We start from the raw sequence: 9,739 nt of genomic DNA on the forward strand, positions 1-9,739 counted from the left end.
TCTAGAAGGTCTAGAACGTCCTGATGAAGGTTTAGAAGGTCTGGAAGGTCCTGATGAAGGTCTAGAAGGTCCTGATGAAGGTCAAGAAGGCCTAGAAGGTCCTGATGAAGGTCTAGAAGGTTTTGATGATGCTCTTGAAGGTCTAAAAGGTCCTTATGAAGGTCTAGAACGTCCTGATGAAGGTCTAGAAGGTCTAGAAGGTACTGATGAAGGACTTGAAGGTCCTGATGAAGGTCTAGAAGGTCTTGAACGTCCTGCTGAAGTTCTAGAAGGTCCTGATGAAGGTCTAGAAGGTCTAGAAGGTCCTGATGAAGGTTTAGAAGGTCTTGAAGTTCCTGATGAAGGTCTAGAAGGTCCTGATGAAGTTCTAGAAGGTCCTGATAAAGGTCTTGAAGGTCTAGAACGTCCTGATGAAGGTCTAGAAGGTCAAAAAGGTCCTGATGAAGGTCTAGAACGTCCTGATGAAGGTCTAGAAGATCTAGAAGGTACTGATGAAGAACTAGAAGGTCTAAAAGGTCCTGATAAAGGTCTAGAAGGTCCTGATGAAGGTCTAGAAGGTCCTGTTGAAGGTCTAGAAGGTATTGAACGTCTTGATGAAGGTCAAGAAGGTCCATGACGTCCTGATAAAGGTCTAGAAGGTCTAGAAGGCACTGATGAAGGTCTAGAAGGTCCTGTTGAAGGTCTAGAAGGTCTAGAAGGTCCTGATGAAGGTCTAGAAGGTCCTGATGAAGGTCTAGAAGGTCTAGATGGTCTTGATGAAGGTCTAGAAGGTACTGATGAAGGTCTAGAAGGTCCTGATGAAGGTCTAGAATGTCTAGAAGGTCCTGATGAAGGTCTAGAAGGTCCTGATGATGGTCTTGACGGTCTAGAAGGTCCTGATGAAGGTCTTTAAGGTCCTGATGAAGGTCCAGAAGGTCTAAAAGGTCCTGATAAAGCTCTAGAAGGTCCTGATGAAGGTCTAGAAGGTATTGAAGGTCCTGATGAAGGTCTAGAAGGTCCTGATAAAGGTCTGGAAGGTGTAAAAGGTCCTGATGAAGGTCTAGAAAATCCTGATGAAGGTCTAGAAGGTCTTGAACGTCCTGATGAAGGTCAAGAAGGTCTAGAACGTCATGATGAAGTACTAGAAGTTCCTGATGAAGGTCTAGAAGGTCTTGAACGTCCTGATGAAGGTCAAGAAGGTCTAGAACGTCATGATGAAGTACTACAAGTTCCTGATGAAGGTCTAGACGGTCCTGATGAAGGTGTAGAAGGTCTAGAAGGTCCTGATGAAGGTCTAGAAGGTCTAGAAGGTCCTGATGAAGGTCTAGAAGGTCCTGATAAAGGTCCAGAAGGTCTAAAAGGTCTTGATGAAGGTCTAGAAGGTCTAGAAGGTCCTGATGAAGAGCAAAGAAGGTCTAGAAGGTCCTGATGAAGGTCTAGAATGTCCTGGTGAAGGTCTAGAAGGTCTTGAAGGTCCTGATGAAAGTCTAGAACGTCCTGATGAAGGTCTAGAAGGTCTTGAAGGTCCTGGTGAAGTTTTAGAAGGTCCTGATGAAGGTCTAGAAGGTCTAGAACGTCCTGATAAAGGTTTAGAAGGTCTGGAAGGTCCTGATGAAGGTCAAGAAGGCCTAGAAGGTCCTGATGAAGGTCTAGAAGGTCTCGAAAGTCCAGATGAAGGTCTAGAAAATCTTGATTAAGGTCTAGAAGGTCCTGATGAAGGTCTAGAAGGTCCTGATGAAGGTCTTGAAGGTCTAGAACGTCCTGATGAAGGTCTAGAAGGTCTAGAAGGTACTGATGAAGTACTTGATCGTCCTAATGAAGGTCTTGAAGGTCTTGAAGGTCCTGATGAAGTTTTTGAAGGTCCTGATGAAGGTCTAGAAGGTCTAGAACGTCCTGATAAAGGTTTAGAAGGTCTGGAAGGTCCTGATGAAGGTCAAGAAGGCCTAGAAGGTCCTGATGAAGGTCTAGAAGGTCTCGAAAGTCCAGATGAAGGTCTAGAAAATCTTGATAAAGGTCTAGAAGGTCCTGATGAAGGTCTAGAAGGTCCTGATGAAGGTCTTGAAGGTCTAGAACGTCCTGATGAAGGTCTAGAAGGTCTAGAAGGTACTGATGAAGGACTAGATCGTCCTAATGAAGGTCTTGAAGGTCTTGAACGTCCTGATGAAGGTCTTGAAGGTCTAGAACGTCCTGATGAAGGTCTAGAAGGTCTAGAAGGTCCTGATGAAGGACTAGAAGGTCCTGATGAAGGTCTTGAAGGTCTTGAACATCCTGATGAAGGTCTAGAAGGTCTAGAAGGTCCTGATGAAGGTCTAGAATGTCCTGGTGAAGGTCTAGAAGGTCTTGAAGGTCCTGATGAAGGTCTTGAAGGTCCTGATGAAGGTCCAGAAGGTCTAAAAGGTCCTGATAAAGTTCTAGAAGGTCCTGATGAAGGTCTAGAAGGTATTGAAGGTCCTGATGAAGGTCTGGAAGGTGTAAAAGGTCCTGATGAAGGTCTAGAAAATCCTGATGAAGGTCTAGAAGGTCTTGAACGTCCTGATGAAGGTCAAGAAGGTCTAGAACGTCATGATGAAGTACTAGAAGTTCCTGATGAAGGTCTAGAAGGTCTTGAAGGTCCTGATGAAGGTCTAGAAAATCCTGATGAAGGTCTAGACGGTCCTGATGAAGGTGTAGAAGGTCTAGAACGTCCTGATGAAGGTCTAGAAGGTCTTGAAGGTCCTGATGAAGGTTTAGAAGGTCCTGATGAATGTCTAGAAGGTCTAGATGGTCTTGATGAAGGTCTAGAACGTCCTGAAGAAGGTCTAGAAGGTCTTGAAGGTCCTGATGAAGGTTTAGAAGGTCCTGATGAAGGTCTAGAAGGTCTAGAACGTCCTGATAAAGGTTTAGAAGGTCTGGAAGGTCCTGATGAAGGTCAAGAAGGCCTAGAAGGTCCTGATGAAGGTCTAGAAGGTCTAGAACTTCCTGATGAAGGTTTAGAAGGTCTGGAAGGTCCTGATGAAGGTCTAGAAGGTCCTGATGAAGGTCAAGAAGGCCTATAAGGTACTGATGAAGGACTAGAAGGTCCTGATGAATGTCTAGAAGGTCTAGAAGGTCCTGATGAAGGTCTAGAAGGTCCTGATAAAGGTCCAGAAGGTCTAAAAGGTCTTGATGAAGGTCTAGAAGGTCTAGAAGGTCCTGATGAAGAGCAAAGAAGGTCTAGAAGGTCCTGATGAAGGTCTAGATTGTCCTGGTGAAGGTCTAGAAGGTCTTGAAGGTCCTGATGAAGGTCTAGAACGTCCTGATGAAGGTCTAGAAGGTCTTGAAGGTCCTGATGAAGGTCTAGAAGGTCCTGTTGAAGGTCTAGAAAAACTAGAAGGTCCTGATGAAGGTCTAGAATGTCCTGATGAAGGTCTAGAAGGCCTATAAGGTTTTGATGATGCTCCTGAAGTTCAATAAGTTCCTTATGAAGGTCTAGAACGTCCTGATGAAGGTCTAGAAGGTCTAGAAGGTACTGATGAAGGACTAGAAGGTCCTGATGAATGTCAAGAAGGCCTAGAAGGTCCTGATGAAGGTCTAGAAGGTTTTGATGATGCTCTTGAAGGTCAAAAAGGTCCTGATGAAGGTTTAGAGGGTCCTGATGAAGGTCTAGAAGGTCTAGAAGGTCCTGATGAAGGTCTAGAAGGTCCTGGGGAAAGTCTAGAAGGTCCTGATGAAGGTCTAGACGGTTGAGAAGGTCCTGATGAAGGTCCAGAAGGTCCTGATGATGGTCTAGAAGGGCCAGAATGTCCTGATGAAGGTCTAGAAGGACTAGAAGGTCCTGATGAAAGTCTAGAAGGTCGAGAAGGTCCTGATTAAGATCTAGAAGTTCCTGATTAAGGTCTAGAAGGTCTAGAATGTCCTGATGAAGGTCTAGAACGTCCTGATGAAGGTCTAGAAGGTCTTGAAGGTCCTGATGAAGGTCTAGAAGGTCTAGAACGTCCGGATGAAGGTCTAGAAGGTCCTGATGAAGGTCTAGAAGGTCCTGATGAAGGTGTAGAAGGTCTATAACATCCTGATGAAGGTCTAGAAGGTCTAGAACGTCCTGATGAATGTCTAGAAGGTCTAGAAGGTCCTGATAATGGTCTAGAACGTCCTGATGAACGTCTAGAAGGTCTAGAAGGTCTAAATGGTCCTGATAAAGGTTTAGAAGGTCCTCATGAAGGTCTAGAAGGTCTTAAACGTCCATATGAAGGTCAAGAAGGTCTAGAACGTCATTATGAAGGACTAGAACGTCCTGATGAAGGTCTAGAAGGTCTAGAAGGTCCTGATGAAAGGTCTTAAACGTCCATATGAAGGTCAAGAAGGTCTAGAACGTCATGATGAAGGACTAGAACGTCCTGATGAAGGTTTAGAAGGTCTGGAAGGTCCTGATGAAGGTCTAGAAGGTCCTGATGAAGGTCAAGAAGGCCTATAAGGTTTTGATGATGCTCTTGAAGGTCAAAAACGTCCTTATGAAGGTCTAGAACGTCCTGATGAAGGTCTAGAAGGTCTAGAAGGTACTGATGAAGGACTAGAAGGTCCTGATGAATGTCTAGAAGTTCTCGAAGGTCCTGATGAAGGTCTAGAAGGTCCTGATAAAGGTCCAGAACGTCTAAAAGGTCTTGATGAAGGTCTAGAAGGTCTAGAAGGTCCTGATGAAGAGCAAAGAAGGTATAGAAGGTCCTGATGAAGGTCTAGATTATCCTGGTGAAGGTCTAGAAGGTCTTGAAGGTCCTGATGAAGGTCTAGAACATCCTGATGAAGGTCTAGAAGGTCTTGAAGGTACTGATGAAGGTCTAGAAGGTCCTGTTGAAGGTCTAGAAAAACTAGAAGGTCCTGATGAAGGTCTAGAATGTCCTGATGAAGGTCTAGAAGGCCTATAAGGTTTTGATGATGCTCCTGAAGGTCAAAAAGGTCCTTATGAAGGTCTAGAACGTCCTGATGAAGGTCTAGAAGGTCTAGAAGGTACTGATGAAGGACTAGAAGGTCCTGATGAATGTCAAGAAGGCCTAGAAGGTCCTGATGAAGGTCTAGAAGGTTTTGATGATGCTCTTGAAGGTCAAAAAGGTCCTGATGAAAGTTTAGAAGGTCCTGATGAAGGTCTAGAAAAACTAGAAGGTCCTGATGAAGGTCTAGAAGGTCCTGGGGAAAGTCTAGAAGGTCCTGATGAAGGTCTAGACGGTTGAGAAGGTCCTGATGAAGGTCCAGAAGGTCCTGATGATGGTCTAGAAGGGCCAGAATGTCCTGATGAAGGTCTAGAAGGACTAGAAGGTCCTGATGAAAGTCTAGAAGGTCGAGAAGGTCCTGATTAAAATCTAGAAGTTCCTGATGAAGGTCTAGAAGGTCTAGAATGTCCTGATGAAGGTCTAGAACGTCCTGATGAAGGTCTAGAAGGTCTTGAAGGTCCTGATGAAGGTCTAGAAGGTCTAGAACGTCCTGATGAAGGTCTAGAAGGTCCTGATGAAGGTCTAGAAGGTCCTGATGAAGGTGTAGAAGGTCTATAACATCCTGATGAAGGTCTAGAAGGTCTAGAACGTCCTGATGAATGTCTAGAAGGTCTAGAAGGTCCTGATAATGGTCTAGAACGTCCTGATGAACGTCTAGAAGGTCTAGAAGGTCTAAATGGTCCTGATAAAGGTTTAGAAGGTCCTCATGAAGGTCTAGAAGGTCTTAAACGTCCATATGAAGGTCAAGAAGGTCTAGAACGTCATGATGAAGGACTAGAACGTCCTGATGAAGGTCTAGAAGGTCTAGAAGGTCCTGATGAAAGTCTAGAACGTCCTGATGAAGGTCTAGAAGATCTAGAAGGTACTGATGAAGAACTAGAAGGTCTAAAAGATCCTGATAAAGGTCTAGAAGGTCCTGATGAAGGTCTAGAATGTCCTGTAGAAGGTCTAGAAGGTATTGAACGTCCTGATGAAGGTCAAGAAGGTCTATAACGTCCTGATGAAGGTCTAGAAGGTCTAGAAGGTACTGATGAAGGTCTAGAAGGTCCTGTTGAAGGTCTAGAAGGTCTAGAAGGTCCTGATGAAGGTCTAGAAGGTCCTGATGAAGGTCTAGAAGGTCTAGATGGTCTTGATGAAGGTCTAGAAAATCCTGATGAAGTTCTAGAAGGTCTAGAACATCCTGATGAAGGTCTAGAAGGTCTAGATGCTCCTGATGAAGGTCTAGAAGGTCTAGAAGGTCCTGATGAAGGTCCAGAAGGTCTAGAAGGTCCTGATGAAGGTCTAGAAAATCATGATGAAGGTCTAGAAGGTCCTGATGAAGGTGTAGAAGGTCTAGAAGGTCCTCATGAAGGTATAGAAGGTCCTGACGAAGGTCTATAACGTCCTGATGAAGGTCTAGAAGGTCTAGAAGGTACTGATGAAGGTCTAGAAGGTCCTGTTGAAAGTCTAGAAGGTCTAGAAGGTCCTGATGAAGGTCTAGAAGGTCCTGATGAAGGTCTAGAAGGTCTAGATGGTCTTGATGAAGGTCTAGAAAATCCTGATGAAGTTCTAGAAGGTCTAGAACATCCTGATGAAGGTCTAGAAGGTCTAGATGCTCCTGATGAAGGTCTAGAAGGTCTAGAAGGTCCTGATGAAGGTCTAGAAAATCATGATGAATGTCTAGAAGGTCCTGATGAAGGTGTAGAAGGTCTAGAAGGTCCTCATGAAGGTATAGAAGGTCCTGATGAAGGTCTAGAAGGTCCTGATGAAGGTCAAGAAGGCCTAGAAGGTCCCGATGAAGGTCTAGAAGGTTTTGATGATGCTCTTGAATGTCAAAAAGGTCCTTATGAAGGTCTAGAACGTCCTGATGAAGGTCTAGAAGGTCTAGAAGGTACTGATGAAGGAGTAGAAGGTCCTGATGAAGGTCTAGAAGGTCTTGAACGTCCTGCTGCAGTTCTAGAAGGTCCTAATGAAGTTCTAGAAGGTCTAGAACGTCCTGATGAAGGTCTAGAAGGTCTAGAAGGTCCTGATGAAGGTTTAGAAGGTCTTGAAGTTCCTGATGAAGGTCTAGAAGGTCCTGATGAAGGTCAAAAAGGCCTAGAAGGTCCCGATGAAGGTCTTGAAGGTCTTGAACGTCCTGATGAAGGTCTAGAAGGTCCTGATGAAGGTCCTATGAAGGTCTAGAACGGTCCTGATGAAGGTCTAGAAGGTCTTAGAAGGTACTGATGAGACTAGAAGGTCTAGAACGTCCTGATGAAGGTCTAGAAGGTCTTGAAGGTCCTGGTGAAGTTTTTGAAGGTCCTGATGAAGGTCTAGAAGGTCTAGAACGTCCTGATAAAGGTTTAGAAGGTCTGGAAGGTCCTGATGAAGGTCAAGAAGGCCAAGAAGGTCCTGATGAAGGTCTAGAAGGTCTCGAAAGTCCAGATGAAGGTCTAAAAAATCTTGATAAAGGTCTAGAAGGTCCTGATGAAGGTCTAGAAGGTCCTGATGAAGGTCTTGAAGGTCTAGAACGTCCTGATGAAGGTCTAGAAGGTCTAGAAGGTACTGATGAAGTACTAGATCGTCCTAATGAAGGTCTTGAAGGTCTTGAAGGTCCTGATGAAGTTTTAGAAGGTCCTGATGAAGGTCTAGAAGGTCTAGAACGTCCTGATAAAGGTTTAGAAGGTCTGGAAGGTCCTGATGAAGGTCAAGAAGGCCTAGAAGGTCCTGATGAAGGTCTAGAAGGTCTCGAAAGTCCAGATGAAGGTCTAGAAAATCTTGATAAAGGTCTAGAAGGTCCTGATGAAGGTCTAGAAGGTCCTGATGAAGGTCTTGAAGGTCTAGAACGTCCTGATGAAGGTCTAGAAGGTCTAGAAGGTACTGATGAAGGACTAGAAGGTCCTGATGAAGGTCTTGAAGGTCTTGAACATCCTGATGAAGGTCTAGAAGGTCTAGAAGGTCCTGATGAAGGTCTAGAATGTCCTGGTGAAGGTCTAGAAGGTCTAGAAGGTCCTGATGAAGGCCTAGAACGTCCTGATGAAGGTCTAGAAGGTCTTGAAGGTCCTGATGAAGGTTTAGAAGGTCCTGATGAATGTCTAGAAGGTCTAGATGGTCTTGATGAAGGTCTAGAACGTCCTGAAGAAGGTCTAGAAGGTCTTGAAGGTCCTGATGAAGGTTTAGAAGGTCCTGATGAAGGTCTAGAAGGTCTAGAACGTCCTGATAAAGGTTTAGAAGGTCTGGAAGGTCCTGATGAAGGTCAAGAAGGCCTAGAAGGTCCTGATGAAGGTCTAGAAGGTCTAGAACTTCCTGATGAAGGTTTAGAAGGTCTGGAAGGTCCTGATGAAGGTCTAGAAGGTCCTGATGAAGGTCAAGAAGGCCTATAAGGTACTGATGAAGGACTAGAAGGTCCTGATGAATGTCTAGAAGGTCTAGAAGGTCCTGATGAAGGTCTAGAAGGTCCTGATAAAGGTCCAGAACGTCTAAAAGGTCTTGATGAAGGTCTAGAAGGTCTAGAAGGTCCTGATGAAGAGCAAAGAAGGTATAGAAGGTCCTGATGAAGGTCTAGATTATCCTGGTGAAGGTCTAGAAGGTCTTGAAGGTCCTGATGAAGGTCTAGAACGTCCTGATGAAGGTCTAGAAGGTCTTGAAGGTACTGATGAAGGTCTAGAAGGTCCTGTTGAAGGTCTAGAAAAACTAGAAGGTCCTGATGAAGGTCTAGAATGTCCTGATGAAGGTCTAGAAGGCCTATAAGGTTTTGATGATGCTCCTGAAGTTCAAAAAGGTCCTTATGAAGGTCTAGAACGTCCTGATGAAGGTCTAGAAGGTCTAGAAGGTACTGATGAAGGACTAGAAGGTCCTGATGAAGGTCTAGAAGGTCTAGAAGGTCCTGATGAAGGTCTAGAACGTCCTGATGAAGGTCTAGAAAGGTCTTGAAGGTCCTGATGAAGGTTTAGAAGGTCCTGATGAAGGTCTAGAAAAACTAGAAGGTCCTGATGAAGGTCTAGAAGGTCCTGGGGAAAGTCTAGAAGGTCCTGATGAAGGTCTAGACGGTTGAGAAGGTCCTGATGAAGGTCCAGAAGGTCCTGATGATGGTCTAGAAGGGCCAGAATGTCCTGATGAAGGTCTAGAAGGACTAGAAGGTCCTGATGAAAGTCTAGAAGGTCGAGAAGGTCCTGATTAAGATCTAGAAGTTCCTGATTAAGGTCTAGAAGGTCTAGAATGTCCTGATGAAGGTCTAGAACGTCCTGATGAAGGTCTAGAAGGTCTTGAAGGTCCTGATGAAGGTCTAGAAGGTCTAGAACGTCCTGATGAAGGTCTAGAAGGTCCTGATGAAGGTCTAGAAGGTCCTGATGAAGGTGTAGAAGGTCTATAACATCCTGATGAAGGTCTAGAAGGTCTAGAACGTCCTGATGAATGTCTAGAAGGTCTAGAAGGTCCTGATAATGGTCTAGAACGTCCTGATGAAGGTCTAGAAGGTCTAGAAGGTCTAAATGGTCCTGATAAAGGTTTAGAAGGTCCTCATGAAGGTCTAGAAGGTCTTAAACGTCCATATGAAGGTCAAGAAGGTCTAGAACGTCATGATGAAGGACTAGAACGTCCTGATGAAGGTCTAGAAGGTCTAGAAGGTCCTGATGAAGGTCAAGAAGGTCTAGAACGTCCTGATGAAGGTCTAGAAGGTCTAGAACGTCATGATGAAGGACTAGAACGTCCTGATGAAGGTCTAGAAGGTCTAGAAGGTCCTGATGAAGGTCTAGAAGGTCCTGATGAAGGTCAAGAAGGCCTATAAGGTTTTGATGATGCTCTTGAAGGTCAAAAAGGTCCTTATGAAGGTCTAGAACGTCCTGATGAAGGTCTAGAAGGTC

The sequence above is a fragment of the Anguilla anguilla genome, chromosome 7 (assembly GCF_013347855.1).
Source record: "Anguilla anguilla isolate fAngAng1 chromosome 7, fAngAng1.pri, whole genome shotgun sequence".
Classification (NCBI taxonomy): Eukaryota; Metazoa; Chordata; class Actinopteri; order Anguilliformes; family Anguillidae; genus Anguilla; species Anguilla anguilla.